Source organism: Neofelis nebulosa, chromosome 4, assembly GCF_028018385.1.
Source record: "Neofelis nebulosa isolate mNeoNeb1 chromosome 4, mNeoNeb1.pri, whole genome shotgun sequence".
Lineage (NCBI taxonomy): Eukaryota > Metazoa > Chordata > Mammalia > Carnivora > Felidae > Neofelis > Neofelis nebulosa.
In genome coordinates, this window is record NC_080785.1 from 37,164,506 (window position 1) to 37,192,210 (window position 27,705).

Consider the following 27,705-nt stretch of genomic DNA (forward strand, 5'->3'; position numbering starts at 1 on the left):
GATTAACTAAAATACAAGAATCTTCTGGCTCTAATTCTATTGCAAAGCACACATATGTTAGCTTTTCTACTCTGAAGAGAAAGGTAAAATCAGTGTCGTTTAAGGCAGCAGAGGCTTTAATGAGGGTGAGTCATAGCACTCAGGGAGGCAAACCTATTTATTTTTATTACACAACATGTTTAACTGGGACCATTTTAAAAAGGCCAAATGACAGACAGGGGCCAAGATTAGATGCATCCTCAGTAGACAGCTGGCATGCCCTGCCAGAACAGGATTTAGAGGAGTGTAGCTGGTAAGAAATAGCCAACAATTGGGGGAAGGGGGAAGTGGAGAAAAATAAACTCCCTGAAGAAAGTAAAAAAAAAAAAAAAAAAAAAGAGAAAAAGAAAAAGAAAAAAAGAAAAAAGAAACAGGTCACAGTAATTTCCCCCAGGACTAAAATGTGTGACATAGCTTTTGCATTAAATCAGAAATTTCAGAGTAAGAGGAACTAGGAAAGAACCTAAACCATGGGGAATAATGTCGCTATTGTCTTTGGGAGGGCTCAAATAAAAAGTTACTGAGTCTTTTCCAAACCAACTAGCTTAATGGTGTGCTATTTCTCAAAAAGAACTTGCTTCTAGGAAAAAGGAATTAGGTGTGTTTTCCTATTTCACATTTAATTACACTAGTGAATTTGATAACTAATCGGCTAAGGTGCATATGGTGAAAAGAAACTTCCTTGCACTGCAGCAAAAATGTATTCCAACACTTACCAGGTGACCTAATATTGTACATATGACATCATGGAAGCAAATTAATTGTTGGCCATTCCCAAAAGTTATGATGCTGTTTCTAGCTTCCTCTAAAAACGACTGTCCTATCTATAGTCAGTCTTTCCATGGACGTCACTTGAATTTAAACTAAGCAGGGCGCCTGGGTGGTTCAGTTGGTTAAGCCTCTGACTCTTGGTTTCAGCTAAGGTCAGGATCTCACACTTTCATGAGTTCGAGCCCCACATTGGGCTCTGCACTGGCAGCACAGAACCTGCTTGGGACTCTCTCTCTCTTCCTCTCTCTTTGCCCCTCCCCAGTTCATGCTGTCTCTGTCTCTCTCAAAATAAATAAACTTAAAAAAAAATAACTAACTAAGCAGTAGTTTAGTGCATGAGCTTGCATTTGGGCTTTGAGGATCTTCCCTTGAACACATTTTTTTAAACTTTTTTCCAGAAGCTATACAAAAAAATTGTCCAAGCTTAAAACAAGTGAATGAATGGTGAACTTCTGAGATGCATGAATCCAAGAGTCAGAGGTTTCATGTACTAAATAAACATAGAAAAGAGGCAAAGATGTCTTCTGGATTCCGAACTACGGAAGTTTCAGGGGAAGTTGGAGTTGCACTGTATACCAGAACACTGCGAGAGAGAGATGGGGCTCTGTGCCCAAGTCCTGAGGGATACAGGGGAAAGAGGCGGTGCCTCTGTATTGTCAGAAACTCAATAAATTTTTGTTGACATAATAAGGATGACTTTTGATATGGCAGTTATGAATAATTCTGCACAGTACAAAAGTTGCTACAGAAAGTTAAATTTAACTATAAAATCATACAGAAATTTTCCAATAAGTTGAAAGTTGTGTAGTTGTAATGTCTCAATGCATTACATTTGGGGGGAGGATGGAGGAAACAAAATGGAGAGAACAATATAAAGTGATTTTTAAAAATTAAAGCATAAAAGATGACAAGTTTGTTAGATGTTATATGATGACTTTCTCATTCAGAACTACTTAAAGATAATTGTTTCTTTGATGAAATACATATTTTCCACATATACATATATATTTGATGTATATCCTCATGTATATTTTTCCTAACGGTAAACGAGTCTTTATAAGTTAAAAAAAATCTAAATATAAACAATATAATGCATTCCTAGCAAACTGTTGCTGTGAAATATGAACGGTATAGGTCAATGACTATATCTAAAAAACTAAGATTTTGAGAATATGTATCTATTTAATACATAAATCCATATACTTATGGCACAGAGCATTGATTTAAATGTGGGGAAAGATCTCCTTAAAGCAAATAATTTCAGGTCACTTTGTGTGTAGAAAGATGATTCTTAGGGCAGTCCCTCAAATAACAAGGAGAGAAAAAGGGAGATAATTTAATTAAGGTGCTTTTAAAAATTTTTCAGTTTCCTAGCATGGCTGCTGAGAGAGGAGCCCAGAGTAAGTAAACAGAAAGTAAGGAGGAGAAGCGTGAAGAATGTAGGAAAAGAGGACCTAGGGAGCTTGTCTTAGCCATTGGGAAATTGCTAGGGAATGTGAAAGAACAAGGGATTTCATCTTGAACTAGAAGTTTTCTGTTATGCAATCCTAAAAACATAAACCTTGTCTTTGTCTTCAGATTTTCAGGGTTCGGTAGAGACTTTGTCAGTTTTTTATCACAAAAATATTTTGATATACACTATAGTAAATTGAGCTTCAGAGGGACAACTATATTTATTTTTAACATACACTGCTTTGACAGTCCAAAAAAGTTTTTATTATGGAAAATTTCAATAACGTAACAAGGTAGAGATTAATATAATTAACTTATCATCTAACTTAAAAAATGGTCAACTCATAGTTGATTTTGGTTTATAAAATCCACTACATCCTCCACTGCCTGCCTGCTTTGGACTATTGTGAAGCAAATGCCAAACATCGTATCATTTTATTCATAAATATTTCAGTGTATTTCTTTAAAATATAAGGACTTAAAAAAAAAACTCATGATACCATTATCCTGCATAAATTTTTTATCAATATTTACCAAATATTTCACCAATAATTTCTTTTCATAATCATCTAGCCACTGTTCAACTTTTCCTAATTGTCTCATAAATGTTTTTAACTCTTTCAAGTTCAGATCCATATAAGGTCCAAATTTTGCAACTGATCGATGTATGTCTTCTCCTTCTTTTACTCCAAACCTTTCCTTTCCATGTCTCTCTTTTAATTCCTATAAATTTACATTTTTATGAAAATGTGCTATATGTCCATTAGAGTCTAGATTGTGCATGACTAGTAAATTATAACAAAATTTTGAATTTTACCAATCTATTAGATGAGAAAATATATCTCAGTGGATTTTAACTTATTACATGTGATACTGAGCATCATTTCACATATTTGAGAGCCACATGCCTTGATTTCTTTTTTGTGATCTTACTACTCATATCTCTTGTCCATTATTCTATTGTGTTGTTGATTATTTTCTTCTCTACTTTTATAAGTCTTTTATGTATTAAGGATATTAATTCTTTGGGACATAAATTGCAAATATTTTTGTCCAAGTGTATCATTTGTCTTTTATTTTGGTGTGGTGGTTGTGTGTGTGTGTGTGTGTGTGTGTGTCTTGATATACAAATAAAAGTTTATTTTTATGTAGTCTACTGTGTTAGAGGCTACATAGCGTAAAGAGCCTGGCTCAAATCTCTCTTCTCCTAGAGCTAAGATATTATTATCTCTGAGTTTTTCTTCCTTTCCTTTTTAATCTCAGTTTCATTGAGGTATAATGAACAAATATAATAATAATAAATCGTGGTAATTTGATACATGTATACATTGTGAAAAGATTCCTCCCCACCATCTAGTTAACTAGTACAACCATCACCTCACATATTTATCTCTTTTTGGGTGTATATGAGAAGAGTTAGGTCTATTCTCATTGCAAGTTTCATTATACAATAGAGTGTTATCAACTATATATATTTATTTGTGGAATGAATTTGATAAGTTGATGCTATCTACTGTAGCACTTTTGTGAGCATGAAATAAGCCTACCTGTGTAAAACTCCATCACTTGCTGGCTATTATAAAATAGCTGTTCAATAAATACTAGTTCTCTCTTCCCAACACCCTTTTCTATACTATATGTACACAGCCTAATGATACAGAATGAATCATGTCTTTGCCTTGAGATTCTAGGGAAGAATAGCTTTTCCTCAGGTAAGGTCAGTGGATGTCAAATACTGTCCCAGGAAGCTGAGCTGCATCTCTTAACCTTTTCCAGATTATAAAAAATCTCCTTGGATTGCCAAAATGAACTGGGATATTTACTGGCTCTTATGAAGCATGACTTATCAGGTTAATTTAAGAGCTCAAGTGTTTCAGAGGACATTCGTCAGTTGGATTAGAAACATCTTATTAACCAGCAGAACTTATCATAGCATTACCTGGCTCTATAATTAGAGGTTACTAGGAGTAATGGGGAGAAATTAATAAGGTAACAATAAAAATAACAATGAAGATTACTCTTCTGATGAATGCAAAAATTGATGTACCTTTCAAGGCTGCAAGAAGCTCTAGATGATTGTGTAGGACGATGTCTGCTTCTAAGGAGACATAATATAAATGCCCACCATCCACTGTGTGGATGAGTTATGAAAATAGGATCCAGGCTGATCTGAAGAGTTCTGGGAAAATCTCTAGAAAGAAAGAAACGTTGAGATAAAACAAATTAATAAGTGAGACATATATATTTAACTTCAGAAAATAATTATTTAGGGACAGTTATTAACACATATTTAAGAATGATGGAGATGGGGTGCCTGGGTGGCTCAGTCAGTTAAGTGTCAGACTTCGGCTCAGGTCATGATCTCATGGTTCGTGAGTTTGAACCCCGCGACAGGCTCTGTGCTGACAGCTTGGAGCCTGGAGCCTACTTGGGATTCTGTGTCTCCCTCTCTCTCTGTCCCTCCCCTGCTCGCTCTCTGTCTCTCTGTCAAAATAAATAAACATTAAAGAATTTAAAAAAAAGAATGATGGAGATAATTACATATGAATCCCTTCTCATCAAATTAGGTTTTGAAGGACCTTTACTTGAAATCTTCTTGTTATCAGTTAGACAGTAGTCTTTATTTTAGCCATTTTATTGATCACCATAGAATTAACCCCTCAAATTATTCCGGGTAAGTATGGATTTACATTATAAACTACAAAAGTTGGTCTACAGACATGACAGACATGGCAAAAGAAATTAACACTTCAAAACACTACCAATTTAGTGACCTACTTTTAAGGAAGATTAACCTATAGTGAGGATGTGAAACTAAATTAAATTCCAGTTAAATACAAATATTTTTCTTCACATACTGAGTCATCTGATTCAGACCCCGCAGGGTGCAGTGTTACCTTGCTTGGTGAACTGCATAATTATTTATAGAGTTTCTCAGCATAAAGCTTACCCCTTATCTAACTTTACACAGGCAATCTAGTTAGTGACTCTCATAGAGATACCCTGCTGCATAATATGGTCCCACATGGTAGGTCAGGGCCCAGATGCCCCTTTTTCCATTCTTTGTTGATGGTTTGAAAATATCAGGACAATGACTGCATGCCACATTGGTTTCATAATTCCTAATCTAATGTCTCTACAGGGGGCTCTAATTCCATATAATGTGTATAAAACACAGAGATAATTGTTACTTATTATTGAGAATGGAGGTTCAAGGACCTATTGTGAAGCTTTGTACTTATTGATGGAATTCTAAAACTAGGTTATAAAAAAGTCATTTCTTGATGAAACATTAATGATAAATAACAAGCCTTCAGGAGGCTAAAATACTTAACACTCAAAGACATTTCCATTTGAAGCATTTTAAGAATATGAACTAATGGAATGCAAATTGTATTTCTCATAGGGTACAATATTAGTTCTACGATGAAACTGATTCAGTGTTAATTGAATGAAATCTTTTAAGTTCTTAAAAGTAACAATTTGTATGTGTTTTAAAGAGAATGATTTTTGACTTAGATAATGTATATGGTTGACATTAGGCCAATTAGACATGTTTCTCTTGCTTAAGAATAGGGGAAGAGAAAAACTTCATAGAAACAGTGGTGAGAACATTTTCTTACTGCCTAAAGTAAAAATGAATCAGAAAAGAGAAATACGGGATGCTGTTGTCATCTAAGGGAAAGCCTCCTGGAGCCAGAAAGAACCTGATAAAGTCAAGATTAAGTTGCCCATTTTCTTTGAAGTTTGTAACATTATCCTAAACATAGCTTTAAGGGGGCGCCTGGGTGGCGCAGTCGGTTAGGCGTCCGACTTCAGCCAGGTCACGATCTCGCGGTCCGTGAGTTCGAGCCCCGCGTCAGGCTCTGGGCTGATGGCTCGGAGCCTGGAGCCTGTTTCTGATTCTGTGTCTCCCTCTCTCTCTGCCCCTCCCCCGTTCATGCTCTGTCTCTCTCTGTCCCAAAAATAAATAAAAAATGTTGAAAAAAAAATTAAAAAAAAATAAATAAATAAACATAGCTTTAAGAAAATTCTGTAGAATAACTGGGATGCATAAAAGTTTGAGGGACTAATTCCAGGTTGTCAATGTATTAATTTGCAGTTAGAATGGGGACAATCATATGGGACTAGAATACTCAATTGTATTCTAGTATTGTATTCTCTCTCTATAATCAAGCTCTATAGTTAAAACTAAATCATAATCAAGAAGATGCTATTTCAGAGTAGAATCTGAACAAAAAGAGTTAAATGAATTAAATATGGAATTGCTTCATACTAAGGTGTCTTAACACTCCCCTCTCACGAAGTAAGGGGTTTGCCAATGACACTGAAATCAGTAAAGTTCATCAGCTATCACCACCTCTATCCATCTACACTGGAGGAATAGCCTTGCCATTTGGATTGAAGATACCTGATGGCTAAGGGCTCTTTCTCTACCATACAGAGTGCTTGAATGGGCACTTCTAGCAGCAGCCTATATGACTCTCTTTCTATTTCTGTGCTGATGAGTTTCCTTGTTGATGGACATATTACTTTTGTGTGTGTGTGTGTGTGTGTGTGTGTGTGTGTGTGTGTACGTGTATGTGCAATGCACATGTGTATAATCAGACTGGAGTAAGCCTGGTTGTATGGCCTATCAGTCATCTTGTCTCTTTCTAGTGACTGCTTATATCTTTACCAATTTATTACTTGTTGCTTTTAAAATCTACTTCTCTGTGGACAAGTTCACTTATTTCTTGTGATCTTTGAGGGACATCTCTGTATAGCCCCATACTTACTAATTAAATGTCATTCTATACTTTCTCTTAGCAAAATAAACAAAGAATAAATGGCTGTGGCATAACAAAATTCTGACAATTAATAAAACTGTTCTACCTCTTCAGCAAATGAACTTTTTTTTTAGTAGTGCTAAACAAATTTCCATTTGATGGTACAATGATTTAGTATAATGAATAATTTGAATTATCTGTGGTTGTAACTATCTGTTGAATGATTTAAAGCATATGAGCACCACTCATATAAATCCTATATAATCATCATATGAGCTGACATAACATCAGGGAAAAAATTCGAGATTTGTTCCCAAGCTTGGGCTCCATATTATCTCCACTTAGTCCTTTGTCCTAGTTTGTTCTGAATGTAAGCTTTATAACATTATTATGAACAAAAAAAAAAAAATGCTATCTTCTTATTGCATATAAAAGAAAAGTGGAGTCTTAACCTGCAAAAACAACCTATCCCATCTAATTTTTTCACAAACTGTGATCCTGGGATTTGTATGAAAGTATCACTGGACGATGCTGAACAATACTGCATGAGCGAGGGCTTGCGTGTAGTACTTTGAATTACCTCATGATATTTGCTTTAAGAAGATCAACTCTGCTTTCTAAATTCTATTAAAAAATCAATTTGGTTGCTAAAATCAGGACTCTCATTTAAAATTTTTTCAAGACATTAGTCAATCCCTCTGTGAATAACTAATTCTTTATGGGCAATATCAGCACTTTAGAAGTTACCTTATTGAAACCACAATGCTAGCTGGCAACAGAGTGCTTTCTTGCATCACCTCTAGTATAGTAGATAGAATCCTGAGCTAAGAGTTAAAAGATCTAGATTTTAATCCTGATCAACCCTATGATTGCAAACAAATTATTTAATCCTTGTCTATTGGTCTCTGTCATGGGTTGAATTGTATCCCCTCAAATTCATATGTTGAAATCCTAAGCCTTAGTACCTCAGAATACGACCTTATTGGAGATAGAATCTTTACAGAGGAATCAAGTCAGAAATGAGGTCATGGGATAGACTCTAATCTGATAGGATGGATGTTCATTTAAGAAGGGAAAATTTGAATAGAGACATACAGCGAGAACTATGCAAACATAAAACTAGGGCAGAGCCCTGGATCAGATCTTTCCCTCATGGCCCTCAAAAGGAACTGGCACTGACAACAACTTGATTTCAGACTTCAGAAATTTGAAACAATAAGTTTTTGTTGTTTAAGTCACTCAGTTTGTGGTACTTTGTTATGGTAGCCCTAGCAAACTAATACAGGCTTCTTTAATGCCAAGAGGTAACAATGAAATCCTTCTAGATCAGCCCTCCAGAACTTTTAGCTTCTCTTGTGCTTTAATGAAATTATTCTCCTATCTCTGTGCTGTTACAATCATATTTCTGAAATGCAGATCTGGTCTTGTCTGTGTCTTGCTTAAAGCTCTTCAATGAAACACCTACAGAGTTAAGTAAGATTCATTCCCCCACATATGGCAGACAGTGTTTTTCATGGTCTGATCCAAAGCCACCTTTTCAGGTAAGGTTTTGACCCCTAAATGTCATTGTTGTCCATTTTCTCCCTGAAGAGTCCTGCCCTTTCCTTCAGTTTGGAGATGGTGACCAAGTGCAAGGGAATTTTGGGAACAGGAGCCTCGATAGTGTTGGAGATTACAAGGGAGAGGAGATGTGGAATGGGAGGAAGAAAGAAAAAATGGTAATATCACATAGTCTTTGTGTAAAACTTCACTGATTAATGTTTTGGTCCAAACAAAATGAATTTGAAGGTATATACTCAGATTTTTTGTGTTGTCAAAAATTTTCCAAACTTCCGGTGGCATGAATTGCTACTCTGTGAAATATTTTTAAAATTAAAATGTAATGTTTTATATATGAAGGCAGATACCTTAATAAAGCTTTTCTATGTGCCCAGTCAAGACTAGTAAGCTTTGCTCAATGTTGACCAAGTACACTGTCTAAACCTCTTCTCTTCATCGTGCATTACAGGAGGCAAATACAGTCCTCCACCTCACAAAACTGTCAGCTATTTGAAGTCAAGGATCACATTGTAATTATTTCTTCCAATTTACTATATATAGCAAAATAAGTAACTTTAATATAATTTTTAAGATATTAAAGTATAAATAATTTTCTAAGAAATTACTATAGTATTGTCATATACCAGCTGTTCATATACAAGTCCAAAATTGCATGGAAGAATCAAAACCTATCTTTTAAATTTTTTAAAAAATTTATTTTAGAGAGAGATAGAGAGCAAGCAAGCGGGGGAGAGGGGAAAAGGGAGAGAGAGAATCTTCTTTTTTTTGACATTTGTTTATTTTTGAGAGACAGAGAGAGACAGAGCATGAGCAGGGGAGGGGGAGAGAGAGAGAAAGAGAGAGAGAGAGAGAGAGAGAGAGAGAGAGAGAGAGAGAGACAGAATTTGAAGCAGCCTCCTGGCTCTGAGATGTTTGTTAGCACAGAGCCTGATGCAGGACTCAAAGTCACAAACTGCGAGACCATGACCTGAGGCTAAAGTCGGACACGCAACCAACTGAGCCCCCCAGGTGCCCTTAGGAGAGAGAGAATCTTAAGCAGTCTCCACTCGCAGAGTGGATCCCGACACAGGGTAGAATCTCATGACTCTGGGATCGTGACCTGAGCCAAAATCAAGAGTTGGATGCTCTAGGCTCCATGCTGACAGCACGGAACCTTCTTGGGATTCTCTCTCTCCCTCTCTCTCTCTCTGCCCTTTCCCTGCTCACTTGCTCTCTCCCTCACTCTCTCTTTCCCTCTCTCAAAATAAATAAAAACTTTAAAAAAGGGGGTCAGATGCTCAACCAACTGAGCCACTCAGGTGCCCCCTCAAAATCTTTCTTTAAATATAAAAGTCCCTGCTACTGCTCACCTATGGGAATGAGCACAAGAGAAACAGCCCAATTGCAAGTCAACCCCTGGTTCTCAGGGTTCACTGTTGAAATCACTGTTGTTTTTTTTCTTTTTGCATAGCAGCCCTAAAGGCCCTACTTTCAGCTGCCATCTGTGGAAGACTGCCTACTCTTTGGGATGCCCTTTATCACCACCACTGGCCATGATACTCCATAATAATTTTGTTTGTACCATCCCAAACACACCTTCCAAATCCATCTAGCCCTTCTCCTGTGACCCAATAACCAATATAGACAGAAACTTTATTTTAGAGATAAAGATGATAACTGGAGTATACTTAGGGAGAGAAATGGCTTTGTTCACAGTCTATCAAGTCCTTTATATTTAGGATCATGTGACAATGCCTTTGGAATTTTAGGGGACCCAGTTAGTATGCAATTATATCAAAATGGAAAAGATTATCAGCAGCGGAAAGGAATTTAGGGATAGAGTTGGGGAAGTACAGGGTTGGGGAAGGATAGGGTTGGGGAAGATGAAAAGTGTGGAGGCTGTAAATGGAAAAAAAAAAAAAAAAAAAAAAAAAAAGAGCTCATAATTCACCCAGGTCCTGTGTATATATTTCTTGACTGCTCAGATGAAAATTAAATTATGGGTGGGGGGGGGAGGTTATATTGAAGCACAAACCCTCTGAATTTTAGCAGCTTAATTGGTAGCTTTTTAAAAACTGGAAAAAGTTTTAAAATTACAAATCCAAATTCTATGAAATAGAACCATTTTAGTGCTTCCAGACCCTATTAAGTTTTAACATTTTTTCCTGAACTAAGTGTGGAAGATTAAGGTAACATAATTTGGCTCCTGGGTCAGCCTTGGCATTCTTCACCTTGCCCAGATGTATATGATTACATTTTCTATTATGTGAGCCATGGGGACATATGGTATTTTCATCAAAAAGTGATGAAAGAAAACATCTTTAGGAAAGTTGAAAATATTGCTTAACTTAGGAAACAAGTTTCTGAGACTGTTTTCTTTCTTTCTCTCTCTTTCTTTCCCTTTCTTTCTTTCTTTCTTCCTTCCTTCCTTCCTTCCTTCCTTCCTTCCTTCCTTCCTTCCTTCCTTCCTTCCTTCCTTCCTTCCTTCCTTCCTTTCTTTCTTTCTTTCTTTCTTTCTTTCTTTCTTTCTTTCTTTCTTTCTTTCTTTCTTTCTTCTGCTTGGCTACCTGGCAGTCTTAGTGTAGCATGTGTGTGTGGAGTGTTGACGGATCGGGTACAGTTAGAGAATAAGCAAACAAATCAACCAAAAATACATAACTCACAAGACGTTGTTGAATTCTAGATTATGATTTACACAAAAGGAATAAGGAAAGAAAGAAATGAGTAATACATGTAGAAACTGACAAGTTTTATTTCTGAAAAACTTTGGCAAATGGTAAAGATACTTGTTAAAAAGTCAGATTACTTAGTCTTTTTCCAGTGTTTCTGGACTTAACCCTTGATTAACTGGAAAGTAGGCTGAAGACTACAGCTGTTCTTCCTGCTGCACTTTGGGCAAAAGTTAGGCTTACATTCTCCCCTCTACCTAATGAGTTAGGAGTATAAATTGATAGTGACTAGCTGTCGCTTCCCACAGGGAAGTTTGAGTTCAGTCTTGACTAATGCTTTCTAAGCTGAGCACACAGTCCGTAAATTTTGGTTGGATGAAGAATCACTATGTTCTCATAAAATGTTTGCTTTCCTTTTGGGGATTTTAGTGTATGCTGGATTCAATATCTGTACCCACATTCTAAGAAAACAAAGCATAGCATTTCAAAAATCAAAACACCGAAATAATTAGAGTGGAAGGACAGTATTAAGACTATTTTAACCACATTTTTTTTTTGGTCCCTCTACAGCTAGGAGTATTTTTCCCCCTGAAAGCAAAACGCAACTAAAAGTTGTATCAACAGTGTATCCATTTAACACAATTGTCTAGGACCAAAGAGATGATAATCTCATTTTCTAGGAAACAGTTTTCACTGAGAACACATTTTAAAGGATTGATACTAAAACTAATCCACATGGTAAAATTAATGTCAAGACATTAAATAGGAAATTTATCTTGATATTACAGGATTAAAAAATGTAAAATTTTTGCTTTGAAATCAAGCGTTTTCCTATGAAGGAGACAGTCATTAAGTACAATAAGAATATGGCTGAAGAAGTATTTATCTTAGCAATTATAATAATGCTTTTATGTTAGCTACAAACACCAAGCACATTAGCATTTGGATTTATTTATTTAAATAATCTAATGAAAAATCTATTTCTAGTACTTTAATAGGCAGGAGCCATTTCTAAATAGAGAATTGGGTCTTCAAAATGGAAAAACTTTTTTGTGTGTGTGCAGACCACTCTGTTACATTGCTCCTGAAATGATAAAGTAATTAGAAATTCAGCCCAATACAAATATTAGAATGTGCATGAAAGTACTTACTCCAGATGGATGTGTTCTCTGGAATATTTTCTATCTTTGCCTTCAAAATACATTTTTTTTCCTAAGAAGCAAAATGCTAGAAAATAAATAACATTGGTTAGGAAATACATAAATAATATGCCAAGAAATACAGAAAGGCTTGAAAATCTTTTAGAAAATAAGCAGATTTAAAGACAATAACCAAATAATAAAAAATAATAGAGGAAAATAATTTTCAAGAGTAAATATAAGAGGTGCAGGGAATATATTAGTAATAAAATTACACTGAAGAAAAAAACAATGGTCATTCTCTATGTCCATGATGTATTTATCTTTACTGTATTAAATTTTAGTGACAGTTCTTTCTTTAGTACTTTTGTGAAATGCTCGTGCTCCTGTGGTCTGAATTTATGTTTGAGTTTATTTCTTGTTGATAGTAAGTGATACTTATAAGCATAAATAGGTCCTTGGCACTAGTCTCATTAATTAATGCATACAAAGGGCTCATCCGTTTTAATCTAATCATATTTAAACCACCAGTTCATGGGTATGGCTCTTTTCTATTCAAATGCCCTTCTTTATTAGTGATAAAATTCTCAGCGACATTCTTTTTGAATAACTTCATTCAAGGCATAAAATATGAAATAGTACAAAATATGGAAGTTTATAGTAAGATCCACTCTTTATATGAGATTGGTTTGTTTTAAGAAGGACTAAGTAAGGATGTGATAGTAACATTGAAGGACTAAAATACAAACTACAACGATTTTCTCAGCATGAAGTGAAATGGAAGTCTGGTATTTTTCTGGTAAATGTGACAAGGCAGAAATATCTACACATCTTGCTCTTTAAAGTATGTACCCAGGGGCACCTGAGTGGCTCAGCCAGTTAAGCATCCAACTTCAGCTCAGGTCTTGATCTCATGGTTTGTGAGTTTGAGACCTGTGTCAGGCTCCGAGCTAACAGTTTGGAGCTGGAAGCCTGCCTTGAATTCTGTGTTTCCCTCTCTCTCTGTTCCTGCCCCACTCACACTCTGTCTCTCTCTCAAAAATAAATAAACATCAAAAAAAAAAAAAAAAGAATCCAACAGCTGGGATGCCTTTTCAACTCCTAATGGATTTAATTAGTGGTAAAAGTTGAATTTTACAACATCGACAAAAATAAGGGCAGAGGAGTGGATGAAGAAGAGAAGAAAGCAACATAATGAGGAGCAAAGAGAAGAAATAATTTCAAAAAATATGTCTTAATTTCTTCCTGACTTTTTAAGAGAGCTAGTTTTATAAATCAGCTAAAACTATCTTGCTTAAACTTCCAAGAATTACTGTTGTGGACTGAATATCTGTGGCCCCTCGCTCCAAAATTCATAGGTTGATATCTAACCCCCAGTGTGATAGGGTTTAGAAGTGGGGCCTTTGGGAGGTAATTCGGTCATGAGGCAGCGGCCATCATGAATGGAATCAGTGCCTTTATAAGAGGCCAGAGAGCCAGCTCTTTCTACCACTTGAGGATACAAGAAGTTAGCTGTCTGGAACCCAGAAGAGGGCCCTCACTGGAACCCCACCACTCCGGTATCCTGATCTTGGACTTCCATCCTCCAGAACTGCAAGAAATAAATTTTGTTTGCTTATAAGTAAAAAATAATAATAATAAAAAAAATAAAATGTGTACCGAATATGGTTTTAGAATGTATTTGAAATTGTTCTTTTTACCTCCCACTACTCACTGATTAAAGTATTATTCTAGAGACAATTTCACAAGAAATGTTTTCAAAATATAAATACTTACAGTTTAGACACTTGATTATTTTCTTGGAAACATTCTGCAATTCATATGAAAGGCAAAACTTCAGTGATACATTTTTTAAACATTTATAAAATTTAATTTATAAAATTAAATATATAAGTTACATTATATATCATTAATATATATTAATGCTTTATTCAAAAATATAAAAATATTAAAATAGTAATAATATTAAAATAAAGTATTTATTTATATATATTACATTTTCAAAGCAAATAGATCACTAATAAACCTAAAAGCCATTTTTGATGTTTATTATTTTCACATCTTTATAGTGTTTCCTTTAATTTACCAGCTCCTCCTATGCGAAATGCTGGCTTCTATCACACTAGAACCCTTGTGGTTTTTTGTCACTGTTCATTGCCTTATTTATTTATTTATTTATTTATTTATTTATTTATTTATGTTAACCTACAGTGCAATATTGGTTTCAGGAGTAGAATTCCGTGATTCACCACTTACATAAACAACCAGTGCTCATTATAACAAGTGCCCTCCTTAGCACCCATCACTCATCTGGCCCATCCTCCTCCCCACTTCCTCCAACAACCCCTTAGTTTGTTCTCTATTTTTATGAGTGTCTTATTTTTTTTCCCTCTTTTTTTTTCCCCTTCTTCCCATATGTTCATCTGTTTTGTTTGTTAAATTCCACATATGAGTGAAATCATATGGTATTTGTCTTTCTCAGACTGACTTACTTCATTTAGCATAATACACTCTAGCTCTATCCACGTCATTGCAAATGGCAAGATTTCATTTTTTGATGGCTAAGTAATATTCCATTGTATATCTATCTATCTATTTATCTATATACACTATCTATCTATCTATCTATCTCTAATATACACATACTACATCTTTTTTATCAATTCATCAGTCAGTGAACGTTTGGGCCCTTTCCATAGTTTTGCTACTGTTGCTAAAGCTGCTATAAATGGCAGGGTGCATGTACCCCTTCGAATCAGCATTTTTGTATCCTTTGGATAAATACCTAGCAGTACAATTGCTGGATTATAGGGTAGTTCTCTTTTTAACTTTTTCAGGGAGCTCCATACTGTTTTCCAGAGCAGCTGTACCAGTTTGCATTCCCACCAGCAGTGCAAGAGGGTTCTCTTTTCTCTGCATCCTCGCCAACACCTGTTATTTCCTGTGTTTTTAATTTAGCCATTCTGCCAGGTGTGAGGTGGTGTATCATCATGGTTTTGGTTTGTATTTCCCTGATGATGAGTGATGTTGAGCATTTTTTTTCATGTGTCTGTTAGCCACATGGATGTCTTCTTTGCTGCTTCCTCTTTTGTGAAACACAACATGCACAGTTCAGCTCCTCTTTCTCTCTGACAGCTGTGCTCATTCTTGTCCCCAATTACCTTGGAAGCTTCTTTTCCTCTTCCTTCTCTGACCTGTTTATGTCCTAAGGGGTGCTCTTCCCTCTTTCTTTTCACACAACTCACTCCCCCTTAGTAATCTTATCACTCCTATCACAAGCCCTAAACTGTGGCTACCAACCCATCTTTTATGTAGAGTAGAGGATGGCAAACTTTTTCTGAAAGGGCCAAATAGTAGACAATTTAAGTCTGGCAGTCCATACGGTCTCTGTCACAACTAGCCAACTCTGCTGTTGTAGCACAGACACAGCCATAGATAAGACATGAACAAATGAGCATGGCTGTGTTCCAATAAAACCCTGGAATTTGAATTTCATGCAAATTTCACATGTGATGACATACATTAGGGGCTGAATTGTGTTGCCCCCAAATTTTTATGTTGAAGTCCTAGCTCCTAGTACATCAGGATGTGGCTGAATGTGGAAATTGAGTCTTTAAAGAGGCAATTCAATGAAAATGAGGTCATTATGGTGAGCTCTGATCCATTATGACCGGTACCCTTATAAAAAGAGGAAATTGGGATAGAGAGATACAAAAGGAAGACCATGTGAAGATTCAGGGAGAAGACAGCCATCTGTGAGGCCTCAGAACAAACCAACCCTCCATCACCTTGTGGACACCTCAGACTTCTAGTCTCCAGAGTGGTGAGAAAATAAATTTCTGTTATTTAAACTACCTAGTCTGTGGTACTTTTTAATTGCAGCCCTGCAAGTTAATACAACATATTTTTCTTGTTTTGATTTTCTTCAACCATTTAAATATGGCAAAACTAGTGTTAGCTCACAGGATGTACAAAAACAGGTAATAGGCCACATAGGGCTTGCTGGGCCCAGTTTGCTAAGGCCTAATCTGGAGGTCTTTTTCAAGCTTCATTTTATTTTATTTTTTTTTATTTTATTTAAATTTTTTTTAACGTTTATTTATTTTTGAGACAGAGAGAGAGCATGAACGGGGGAGGGTCAGAGAGAGGGAGACACAGAATCTGAAACAGGCTCTAGGCTCTGAGCTGTCAGCACAGAGCCCGACGCAGGGCTCGAACTCACAGACCGCAAAATCATGACCTGAGCCGAAGTCGGCCGCTTAACCGACTGAGCCACCCAGGCGCCCCAAGCTTCATTTTATAAAAGTGACCACTGTGTTACCTCCTCAGATTTCTCACACTCAACCTGTCTCAAGTAATTTGATCATAATTTGGCTAATACCTTCCCTGCCTTTGTGTTCTCTGCTTTGTTGAGTACAACTATCCTCTATTCAGTCACCCACACTGTAAACCTAGTAGTTATCCTAGATTCCTCCCTTTCCTTCATTTCCCACATCTTATAAAGGACCAATTCTCACTGATTTCACTTTTTAACATTTTCTCATCTATGTGACATCTTCTATCGCTTAATCTGTTGTAATACTGTGCAAATTTGTCCTGATCTTCCGTTTTACTGTCCACACTGCTGCCAGAGAGATTGTCTAAAATCTAAATCTAATTATATTGCTCCTCTGCTTAAACTCTTTTAAAGGTTCCCTGGTATCTAAAACCTGAGCTTCTGAACATGATATACACTGTATTTCATGAGGTCTTACTTCATCAAATTCAGTCTTTGACGGGTTCTGCTTTCAACAACAGTTCAAATGAAATACTTGCCATTTCCAGGAAGAGGCATAAGGTGACCTGCCTCTCTGCCTTTATTTGTGCCTTTCTTGCTGCAATACTTCCCCTCTCTCTCTTCACATGATGAACATTTGCTCCTTGATCATGGGAGCTAGTTTTCTTTTTCAGTTCTCACACAAGACTTAGCAAAAGGTAAGTTCTTCAAAAATATGTCAATGAATGGTGATCAGAAAAGCTGTGTAAGAGATGAATATATATGTATATATATATTCACTCATATATACATATTCACTCATATATATATTCGCTCATATATATACATATACACGTATATATATATATATATGCACATATATATGTGCATATATATATATATGACACTAACATGTCTGCATGTTTCTGTATACAAACAGAATTTTTGTGTGTATTTATGCACACAAAAATCTCTACTTTTTGGCTCAGCCAGCAGTGGTATAACAGGTGTGGCAACTGTTAAAGCCAAGTTGAGGGACAACTGGACTCCAAAGAGTCTGGATCCAGGATTCCATAAGTTCAGGGTGCATCCAGAAACATCAAGGAAAGAATCACTGTCCATTTCCTGCTTACTCCTTGAACTGTAGCTTTGTTAAGGCCATCTCCCCAAACCAGACATGCACTGTCCTCTGTTTCTAATTACTTAAGCCCTACATGTCCTCCATGGCTCCTTAGAGCTGTATTTCTTCAGGGATCCAAAAGCCTGCTGCCTTTGTTCCAGGATTTACTGACGATTTCCTTCTCTCCTATAACATTTAATATCCCTCTATTTAGCAGTAACGTTTAAAATTTCCTTCTGGTTCTGAGGACCTTTTTCCTTTTCTCTGTAAAATCCTCTGCTAGTGGTCATCTCAGCACATAGCCCAGTTCCAAGCACCATGTGGGCAACTGAAGAACCAGGGTCCGAAAGAGTCCTTTGTTTGGATCTCTCTCACAGCTCTGAGAATCTACTCTGTACTGCACACATGACTTTTAATATTTTGGGGTGTCACTGAACTTTTTGAGAATCCAGAAGATAGTATCCTTCTTCTCAGAAAAAATACGAACGTGCACACACACACACACACACACACACCCCACTGACCCACACAATTTTACATTGAATTTTAAGGATTCATCAACCCCAACTTGCCAGTCTATACATTTCTTTGCCTACAGAAAACTTATTGTATTTTTCAATACTTTGCATGGTACCTAGGTGCTCAATAAATCTTGTCTGAGATAAACAGAACTGAACTCCAGCTTTTACCAGACTGCATTTCCTATATTTGTATTCCATGCAGTACTTAGCACGGTGTCTTGGCAATAATAGTAATTTAATAAATATTTGTTGAATCAAATTGAAATGTGCTTTCTTTGTATCTCAGAGAAACATCAATTACAGTGATATAGGTAGATGGGGCTAAATAAATATTTAGAATGACTCTTTCAACACTTAATCTTATTGTTTTAACATCCTACAGCCTGGAATCCACTAAAGTAAGTACATTAGTGTTAATAGATACACTTTTAATCTTTTTTTCATGAAGTGTTTAAATTTTGAAGTATTTAGGTGTAAAGCAACAAAGTAGAATTTATTCATCCTTTTATAAATGTCACTACATTCTATTTTGAGAATAATGTGAATAAGGACCAGGTCTGAGAATTCTAAAAAGAAGCATTTCTACTAGGGAAGGAAGAATATGAGGCACCTTTTTCTTCCACAATCAACCCAAATGTCTCACCACTTAAAACAGATTCTCTTCTGCTTGGGTAGCAATCCTGTTCTTAGCAGTTTTTGGAATAATGAACAACCCTCTTCATAATGACAGAAGTTTGAGCCTTAAAAATAAAATAAATAATTAAAAAGGAGAAGGGAGAGCTGACTGATTGGAACGACACCAAATTTTTATTTTCAATGGCATTTGTAGCTGCTAGAAGTGACACAATTTGTGTCAGTCTAGGAACTTGAGGTAACCAAACATAAATTGTAATTGACCAAATTAAAGTCAGAAGAATTGTAATTAGTTCATTAAATAAATGGTGTGGAGAATTTCCCAACTTAGTGGTGAGATACAAAACAACAGACCATCTATTCAATAGAAAATAAGATAAAAAGGGATAAAACAAGAACAAAAACCTAACTTTCTCTTCAAAGGAAGCAAAGAAAAGACAATAGAAAGAAACACTAAAAAAGGAAGATTCAATTAGCAAGGAAGGAAAAAAGGAGAGAAATCCAAGTGGGATTCTCTGGGAGGGAAAAGAACGTGATGAGAGTTTAGATCATCATCTATAAATAGCCTCTTATTTTATAAATCCTTCATGTGATGCATAGATTATACGGTGAGCCTCCCTTGTCCTTAATATGTACAGTCTCCCGGCACATACCTTTTAAGGCAATCTGCAATAGTAAGCACAAAGAACTAGCTCTGGAAAATGACTTGGGCTTCTCTCTTTAAAAAAACAAGAAGAAAATTGATGAGGAGAGAATCTGGGAACATTGCACAAATTGTCAGGAGGGCACAGAAGGGATAAGTCTTAGTAGACTATGAAATAATTCAGAGGAATTGTATGCCCCTCTTCTTCTAACTTACCGGTGTGAGGGATAATGTTAATTACCATCCTATAATGAACCTTCCTCCAAATAACACAGGCTACCCCTTTACCTGTCATTCTTCACAGACGTGTCAGGTCTTGTGTTCTGTTGGTCTCTTCTCACCCCTTTGTTCTGACTTTCAATTCTGCAAGATGCTAGTGGTGGTCGGGCTGAGGATGGAAAAGCAGAGAGTATGAAAGGGCAGATATTTTGTAATTAATTTTTTAATGCTTTGTTGTGTTTTCAAGAACTCCCTTCCATGTTTCTAATCACTTGAATTGAAGGAGCAGTCTTTGTAATCCTATACCAAATTTAATACTCTTTCTCAGGTTTTTAGCAGGGCAAAGAATTGGCAAAGGTACCCATCATGATAGTTGGCACTTCTCTTGAATATTCTTTATTACTGGCCATCATTATTTTTTAAAGAAGAAAAAAACCTTATTTTTAAAGAGGAAATAAAATATATCTTGAGACACCCCCTCCCACCCTGCTGACATAGGGATATGTTACACACATCTGTGTTCGTAGCCTACTCTTCCCACCTGTCCGAGAGAACCAGAGTGGCTGAATTAAAAGCATTCATCTGTGGTTTGATGGGCATGGTCAGTGAATTTCCCCTTCCACCAGACAAATTTCAAGACATTTAAAAATCTATGCCATTGTTTTCTAGGAAGATAAATACATCTTCCCTCAGTCAATTATCCCGAGAATAACTCTCTCCTACACATTTATTCTAGCCAAAAAGATAATGTAGAATTTTGTTTTGGTATTTTTGTTACAAAAGAAAAGTGTTGTATCTTGAGAATTAAGAAGACATATAATTTATACTTCCCATTGACAATTTTTCACCATAAATCTCTTTGTACTCTCATTGAGTTTTTCAAAATGTCCATGGAAACAATGACCTAAGATGATAATGAGTGCCAATAAGAGAGGCTTCATTTCTCTAAGGACTGTCATCCGTTCTAAGACTCACTTTTTAGATTCAATACCCCTCCTTTTGTTCTCTAAATCTCTCTCATTGGCTACAAAAAAAATGTTGTTTTGTACATTTCCATTTTGGGGATTTTTGTAATATTTCATATGATCTCACTGGGGAACCTCATTCTGTACCATAATTTGAAATATTTTCTATCAACAGCTCCCAAACCTACACCTCCACCACAGCCCTCCCTCTTCACCTTTAATACTAGAGGACATATCCACTTGCTTATTCAACACGTTCCTATGGAAGGCTGTTTGTCCCCAGTAACTGAAACTAGACCAGCTCATTCTCCCAGATTCCATCTCTCACGATAATCACAATTGCCCTGGATGTCATTTTTAACACCTTCCATTAATTCACAGCCTCCTTTCTTCTCTGCCTCACATAGTGTCATCCAATGATTCATCAAATCCTGTGAATTTCCCCTTTGATGTGTCTCATGAAGTCATCCCATCATTGCTATTATTACTGCCAGGTGGTATTACAGTGTCTTACCATCTCTTGCCTAGATTATTGTAAGGACATCCTAAATGATCTGATTTCAATGTCATCTGTATATACTTTCAGAGTTTTTACAAAAATATGATCGTCTAAGTCCCTTCAATGAAGTTTCCTGCTATATCCTTTTTAAATTCCTTCTAAATCTGGCCTCTGCCTACCTATTCAGCCTCATCTCTTACCATTTATAGCACCACTTAACTATTCTGTGCATAGTTACATATCAAATAAAATGCCTGAAAATTTTAATAGCTCGTATTAATAGCTACCAATTTTGCATTATATATATATGATAAAATTTCTAATCTTTACTATTACAAACTATTATAAACAATGTTCCAAAGACCATCCTTGTGCATAAAGCTCTTCATATTTTCATGTAATTATCTCCAAGTCCACAGGGTACCTACAAAGAGGACCATATGACACCTGAACATGCAAAGGGTTGCATGGGAGCAAAGAAACCCTGAGATTATTGAGTCTGGATCTTTTAACATGGCTGAGAAATGTGCCTGCTTTTGGCTTTGGAGGGAGACATTATACTGGAGAGCAAGGATGCTTGTCCTTTGTTCTGGAGAAAGATACTATTTTCCAAGACTGTAAGCAAGCTTGCTCTTTGCTCCAGATGGAGACATTATCTCTATCTTTCAAAGCTGTTCACTAGACAAACATTCTTGAAATGATAGTTTGGAGCAAAAGGCAGTCAATGACTCATTTTTCAAGACAAGCAAAAATGTGAGAGACCCATGGATAACTGTCTTCCTACAAAATTCATCCTTTGTTTCTAAGCCATTTTGGCTTCTGGCAAATATTCCCATGAGTATGTGACTGCATCAGCCACTCTGATCTGACCAAAAGAGGCTGGGGCCAAATTCTTTCAATTTGTCTCAGATAGAATTTAATTCAGGTCGATATCCATAGGACTTTAAGCAGCAGGATGACGCTAGCTTGCAGGATTGACATTAACCATAGCCCCCCAAATCCCACACCATACCAGCTGAATAAATCCCACGAAAGCATCATGATCTACCTTAGAAAGCCAGGTGGCTTTCTCAAGGCTGTATTTTGACTTTCTCACTAGATTGAAAGCATTAATTCAGGTATATGGCTACATCTAGATCAAAATCTGTCCTCTATAACAGCCCTGACCAGTGGTGTGATTAATCATTTCAGCTGATGCCAGTGACAAATTTCATGCTGCTTTTTTAATTAGATGATGACTATTAAAGGTGTCTCCAGGGCACACACAATAACGTAGCATTAATCCCTCCAGAAGTTTCCCCAGGTAATCAAGGATGGCTAATTTTGAGAGATCTTTAAGTCATCTAAGGGCAAAATAATCTATTGGTGGTGTTTCTTTAAACATTTGAAGGTCTTATGACCACCTCTTAGGCACAAGTCACCATATTTTGGGGAGGGAGGCAAGGTAATGTCTGGTTTCAACACAGAGAGTAGAGTCATAGAAGTGTGTGTGGTGCCTGTGGAAAAAAATATGTTGTCTCTAATTGTCAGTCTCCATCAGTAGTACTTACATCAGTTGTGAGCCCAGTTTGACAGTAATCAAATATGGCCTCCCACTGGCTGGTAACCCTTACAATTCCTGGTTCTGTTCGAATTTTTTCATCTAGTTCTCAAGCAGTTCTTCTGACCCACCCTATTTGTCCACAGCACCAACCAGGTGTCACTTATCTGTCCCATGGAATGACTGACAGTTACAGCAATGGAGAAAGGCAAGTACCCCGAGGTGTTGACGGATGTTTTGTGTGCTTGGTAGCTGAGGTGGGACCATAATCTGTTCTTTTCCATGGTTTTTTTTTTTTTTTTTTAATTTTTTTTTTTTTTCAACATTTTTTATTTATTTTTGGGACAGAGAGAGACAGAGCATGAACGGGGGAGGGGCAGAGAGAGAGGGAGACACAGAATCGGAAACAGGCTCCAGGCTCCGAGCCATCAGCCCAGAGCCCGACGTGGGGCTCGAACTCACGGACCGCGAGATCGTGACCTGGCTGAAGTCGTTCCATGGTTTTTTAAGCTGGGTTCCAGGAAAGAGCAATCATATCTTGGTCAGGCCCATCTGACAGGGCATGGCAGATCTAGCAGTCAGTTTTTCAAAGTGTTTGCAACAACTTAGGAGAGCCACACAAGATATTTTACCCCATGAATAAAGTGGCAGGGGTGATTATGAAAGAAAGAATTTATTAATGCCCTTTTTCCCTCATACCTTTTGGTGTCTGAACTGTTCTTTCCCCAGAGAACAGGTATGCTGTTTTCCCTCAACTACCACAAAATCTGTGTATAGCTATATCCTCACCTTTTTTCTAACCATCTCCTACTCATACAGAAGGATCAGGTGAAAGTGAGACATAGGAATTTTTATAAAACTTATCAAAACCCTTATGCTCCCCACTTTGACAAATTGGCCATTATAGGAGGAAACTTAAAGCACTGCACTTGACCAAGTAGTTATTATCCTTATGTTCTAAGCCCATGGTTATTCAATCAGATAAGTCAAGTGGCTGACCAAAATTAATTTAGAATTCATTAGGTCCCCTTTTGGCTGGGCTGCCACCAAGAGGGTTACCAATCAGGCCATCCTGAGGTGGCTTTTAGGGACAAAAAAAGTCATTATGCCTAGGAATATCTCCGAAATATGAATTTGCAAAATAGATCTATATAACCCCCCTTTTGTCCTGATCATTATGACAATTATCCAGGAAGTGGCCAAAGTACAATGAACATTTATGTAGATAGCCATATTCAGTGACCAAATTGTCCTTAAACTGTGTGGACCAGGATGAGGTGGGGAGTTAAAGTCAGAGAGATTTGAAGTCAATGTTTTATGAGGCCATTCTAAAAATCAATAATATCAGAGGATTGTGAATGGTCAAGTACATGGAAGATAACCAAAACCTTGCTATCACCCCTCATTCACTGGATTTTGTGATAAGAGCTGCATGACTGTCAAACTGCACATGAACTGAAAAGCTGAAAGCCTGACACCTATTAGTGGCCAGAGTTGACTGATTGGACTGGAAAGGCAACCTCATAACGTGAAAAGTGTCAATAGTCGTAAGGTGCCATGGATAACCCTATGAGGGGGGGTCAAGGACCAGTTGTAGCCAGTCTGTCAAAAAGATTCCTACAGTCTTCCAGACTATAGTTTTACAAGTAGCAGAACAAACATCTAGGCAACAGTCCAAGATTCCTTCAATCTATAAGTAGGTTCATCAAGGGTAGTAAAGGCTAAAGCTATGAAAGTGTCTTAAGCTCTGCCCACAGAGAGGAACAACCAGTCATTTTTGGTTCTGTATGGCCAGCACTAAGGTTGAGGAGCCAGAGCTGATCAGTAGACACTGCTGGGTTTCTGCTTAATCTGAATCATCAATGAACTAGGCCCAGAAATTTAGGGGAAACTCTGTGAATTCAGGGCACCACTCAGGGCACATAGTCAGTAGCTTTATTTTAGGCTGCAGAGATGTCAGAAAGAGATGATAGGAAGAATTTATGTTTCCCACTAGCATTTTTCCAGATGTGCTCTTACTGATCAAAAAACTCCCCCCAGGACTTTATGAACATTCATAGTACAAGCATGTGAAACATTAATATCAATTATATATTCAGCAAGGGAAGCCACAACAATATAGTACACTGAAATAACCCAAAGAGTCCAATCCACAAGTTCATTTTAACTTCCTTTCTCCACTGCAAACCTTTCCCAAACCCTGTCAGTTGAATTTGGGCATCCCTTTCCTCACCCTAGGATCATATAGGACAGTAACTTTCTGCCTGTACCTAACAGAGCTATAAAAATTTAGGTCCTTACCCTCTCCAAAGTTCTGCATGTTACTAGGATGAATAGGTATGGACTTCAGTCCCCCTTGGGAACAAGGAAACTTTAGCTTTTCTCCCTAATTATCTTTCTTTGTAAAGCAGCTAAGATCAGGCTAGTGAGGGAGGGAGGGAAAGGAAATGCAGAAGGTGAGAGTACTCTTGTGCTATTAAGTAAGGCACACTTACTGTAGGTCTCCAGTGACACAGTGGTTTTTCATGGCTCAACCAAACAAAATTCCCATGTTAGTGGTTCACCAAAGGCCTTTATCAACCAGGTTTATCATCACTTACACACATACTTTAGCTTTGGGGACCCTCTGATTCGGTAGCCCTAGGCACACTGCTTTGAGATTGTTGCTTTCAGGTTTGTACACTTTGATTCACTTGGGATTGATTTGAGCAATAGTCATCTTTTTTTTTTTTTTATGTTTTTATTTTATTTTATTTTGAGAGAGAGAGCAAGAGAGAGACAGTGCAAGTAGGGGAGGGGCACAGAGAGAGGGAGACACAGAATCTGAAGCAGGCCCCAGGCTCTGAGCTGTCAGCACAGAGCCCGACGCGGGGTTCGAACCCACAAACTGCAAGATCATGACCTGAGGTGAAGTCAGACGTTTTACCGACTGAGCCACTCAGGCACCCCTGAGCAATAGTCATCCTTTTAAATGGAATCTATCTTAATCTGTATCATTTGCTATCCCATGGCCAAAATAGTATACCTTAGGTTTATACCCAGTTTCAGGAGAAAGGCTAGGGAGTATTCTGTGGTGTCAGGGCTGACTACAAAAATTTATCTAAAATTCTTTGGGTCAATTTTTCATTCTCCAGCAAGTAAACTCCTTTGGTATTGTTAGCCCAATGAGGGAAGCAAGAGTCCAAAGTCTAGTCAATATCTCTTCCCTTGGCTTCTCAAGGGAATTTATGTGTCCAGGAAATCTCCCTGGGAGGGCCTAATTTCCCTTAGTGCAGCCATGACCCACTGCAAAATAAAACAAAAAAACAAAAAACAAAACAAAACAAAAAAACCCTTGTGACCTTTTACTGTCATCTCTGAATGGAACTAAGTTAGTCATGCTAAACTATGGAGAGACTGAGCCATGAAACTGCCCAGTTGTTGCCATTTTTTCTTAACAAGCAGGAAGTGCCTGGCTTCTCATCCCTTCATCTCTTTAGTAAACCAGCCAATGTTCTATAATTTGCCTAGATCCTGCCCATACTATTCATGGATTATCCTTCTTTCAGCCAAGTGGAGTGGACACTCTTTAGTTATTATCTGAAATGGGTTGGAAATTCTATTTACTTAGGATGACTCATAGTATTAGTTGCTAGTTGTTTCAATGGGGTTGACCTAAGACTGACTGCGGTATTGTCAAGGAATCCTCCTCCTTCAACATAGGAGAAAAGTTAGCAACAATCAGGCCACTATTCATGTGTCTGTCTGTGAGACTACTTCCTGGCATTTGGCCTACAAACAACTCCCTAATACTTCCTCATTAAGAGGTAAGAAAACAGAGGACCATTTACTGCCAGGCTGGCCATACAATTTGATTGCTATGTTTACTATAGGTAAAATTCCTAGGGGTTTCTCTCAAATACCACTAATTTCCCCATAAGGCCCTAACTTTTCCTCTTCCAGAAAGTGTATCTTTGTCAGTATCCCACCACCAAACTGTTGAGATCTGTGATGGGTCTGAGACTTTACTCTACTTGGGAGCTAGTGTGTTAGCCTGCCACAATTTTATGGGTGCTCGTCATAGATGTGAGACTCCTTTTTCCAACCCAAAGAACTTCATTACTCATAGCACAGCAACCAGCATGGAAGTCAACATATATTGTGTTGAGGAACTGAGACCAAGCTCTCCCAGAGCAAATAAAGAGGGTTAGATGATAACTGCATATGCAGTAGGTTGTGCTCTAGGAGATGAACTCTGAACCTGGGAACCCAAATCTTTTATAATGGGCAGTAGGCACACCTGAATATGCCTTGGAGGGAGACATTATCTTTATTATACTGGACAGTAAGCAAATCTGCCTCTTCCTCTGGAGAGAAATGACATTTCTATCTTACAAGGCTGTTTCTATACAAACATCCTTAAAAATTCAGTCTTAGAACAAAAGGCTTTGCTCCCAAGACAGAGAGAAACATGAAAGACCCATGGAGATTTTCTCTTATCACTTTTCATTTTATACATTCCACCATAGTTCAGGAACAGGGCACCTAATTCCAGGACTCAGAATGCTTCAATCTATCTCATCTCACCATAGTTAATATATCACCTGGATAATAAACATTTCCTTTCAGGACTCCTGTTCTCTTGGGTCATATGCCGGTTTAAAGATTAAGGCATTCAAAGCAAAGTTATTTTTCACAACATGAATCTTTATTCACTTTTCTAGTTTCCTACTTCTTTTCACTCTACCTCTTACCCTCTTCATGGAAAATGTTTCTTATTTGATGGATTATATTCATAAAATTAAAGTACTTTTTAAATAAACAAAATAGATTTTATTGTATTAAATATTATACTCAGTATGTTTAGAACATGACTAGCAAAAACACCTGCCTTATACTGGACAGCGACTTAAAAACCTAGAAAAATATGGGCTGTACTTAAACTAAATAAAG

General features: G+C 37.1%; 2 long non-coding RNA genes across 4 annotated transcripts in view; one reads left to right on the forward strand and one right to left on the reverse strand.

Annotated features, from left to right (window-relative positions):
• The window catches only part of LOC131509112 (uncharacterized), a 29,319-nt gene extending 15,084 nt beyond the window's left edge, over positions 1 to 14,235 (reverse strand). For both annotated transcript variants that reach the window (XR_009260293.1, XR_009260294.1), the window contains exons 1-3: positions 14,155 to 14,235; positions 12,391 to 12,466; positions 4,310 to 4,453 (exon numbers count right to left, since the gene is read on the reverse strand). This is a non-coding gene — a long non-coding RNA (uncharacterized LOC131509112). The remainder of the gene's footprint in view (positions 1 to 4,309; positions 4,454 to 12,390; positions 12,467 to 14,154) is intronic.
• LOC131509111 (uncharacterized) overlaps positions 1 to 27,705 on the forward strand; it is an 82,201-nt gene that overhangs the window by 25,254 nt on the left and 29,242 nt on the right. The window lies entirely within an intron of this gene.